The 2,021-nt window shown below is 36.8% G+C and overlaps 1 long non-coding RNA gene across 1 annotated transcript; it reads right to left on the reverse strand.

The window, feature by feature from the left end:
• Positions 1–726, reverse strand: LOC120520409. The gene is made up of 3 exons (XR_005631831.1): positions 376–726; positions 145–210; positions 1–73 (listed from the first exon to the last, which is right to left on the reverse strand). It is a non-coding gene; the product is annotated as an uncharacterized LOC120520409 (long non-coding RNA).
• Positions 727–2,021: the final 1,295 nt, after the last annotated feature.

Genomic DNA, 2,021 nt, shown 5'->3' on the forward strand with positions numbered 1-2,021 from the left:
CCTTGGGCTGGAGTTCTCAAGTAACATTCTACACCAGCACTTCCTCAAAGCCGGCATGTCATTCTAAAGAGGACTGAGCAGAGTCACGCTGTTAAAAGGAGTTTAATGTTACAAAAATATTTATACAAACCATTATAAACATACATTTAAAATATCTGGATTTTGAAAGGTAGGCGTTTCTGGAACATCTAAACCACTTGGGACAGTATGCTGAAATAAAAAAATATATATATATAATATAATAAAATAAACATAACACAAATATCCAATACAACTTTCAGAAGGTGACAAAGATGGGAACAAAAAACAACCAGATCTAATCCTCCCTCTACAAATACTACAATGAAAGAAGAGAGGACTAAAGTTGAGACACACCTCATTAAAAGTGAAGGGGGGTTTGAGGATGAAATACAGAGACACCACAAAATGATCCTTTGGAAACCTGGACACAACATTAAATACAGACATACACAGAAAGATAGTTACAATATGAAATGGTCACACCATCAACATGGGAATTCCACAGTCATGGCTATTTATCTGACTTGGATGGCCCTAATACAAGGGGTAAAAAAATTAATCAAAGACAAATATAAAATACTGACATACAGTAAACTGTTGACAATACAATTTATTTTTGTATAGCCCAAAATCACACAGATAGTGTTGCAATGGGCTTCTTGTCTCTTGACAGCCCCCCAGCCTTGACTCTCTAAGAAGACAAAGAAAAACTCCCAAAAAAGCCTTGTAGGGAAAAATGGAAGAAACCTTAGGAAAGGCAGTTCAAAGAGAGACCCCTTTCCAGGTGGGCTGGGTGTGCAGTGAGTGTCAAAAGAAGGGGGTCAATACAATACACAGGACAGAACAAATCCTCAATACAGTATAAAAATACAAATTTTAGAAGTACGGAGCAGAATTTAACAGTAGATGATATCACATAATAAGATTTGGATATTTTTAGAGTCCCGGAGACCTCATCCATCAAGCTGCCTCCCCCATTTGGTCATTTCATGGCTGAGACAGCGCTGGGCCAACCAATCCAATGAAAGGACCCCTCTAAAGTGACAATGACTTTTAAACAAAAACAACAATGGACATGGCCACTGGTGACACACCCTGTGTAACATTTGTAAATAGTGGAAAATGCAGGATTAGCTCCGCTTCTTAAACTATATTTTCAAAAGTTCCAGTTCAGAAATCTAAACGTCAGTATTGTTACACAATGTGGCCTTCATGACTCAGGATGCTGTAGTCTCTGGATTTTTACAAAGAGGGCACTTGGACTCGTTTTGATATTTAATCAATGTAATCAAAGTTGGTTTTACATTCTCTGCCTTTATGGAAAAATGTGACTGTGGATATCAAGACAAAAATAATATGTAAAATAAGAGCAGGTTTAGATGGTCATTTAATTGCAAATGACTGCCTTCTCTAAATTTTACTTAAGAAGGGCAGGTTAGAAATGGGTCTAAAATTTTCAAAGGCAGAGGGTCAAGATTATTTTTCTTGAGCAGGGTTTAACTACAGCAGTCTTAAGACAGTCTGGAAAGACCCGGTATCTAATGACAATTAACTATGTCCAGAATATTGTCAATTAGCAGCCCTGATATTTCTTTGAAAAACCTCGTTGGTATTGGGTCAAGGAGCGGTGGAGTTTCAGTTGAGAATTATACTATTTAATTCAGGTAAATCTATCCTGGTAAAAGCATTTAATTTGTTTATAATGGAGTACCGGGGCTTTGGAGGTTCTGCAGTGTTGGGGAGATATACTATGTTATAATAATATAATAATAATATAATTATATATCAATAATCATCAAATATGGCCTCTTCTACCGTGCCAAACTGAAAGAGGACGTTCAAGGCCATTACTACGTCTTCTCCAATAAGGAGGAAGCAGAAAAGGAACTGAAAGCTGATCCGACAATAATCTGAAACACAATAGTGAGTCACATCCTGTCATGGCATGTTAAGGATATATAACCTGCTGTCTGGTCCACTTGTAATGATATATTATTATA

Source organism: Polypterus senegalus, unplaced genomic scaffold, assembly GCF_016835505.1.
Source record: "Polypterus senegalus isolate Bchr_013 unplaced genomic scaffold, ASM1683550v1 scaffold_3567, whole genome shotgun sequence".
NCBI classification, from domain to species: Eukaryota; Metazoa; Chordata; class Cladistia; order Polypteriformes; family Polypteridae; genus Polypterus; species Polypterus senegalus.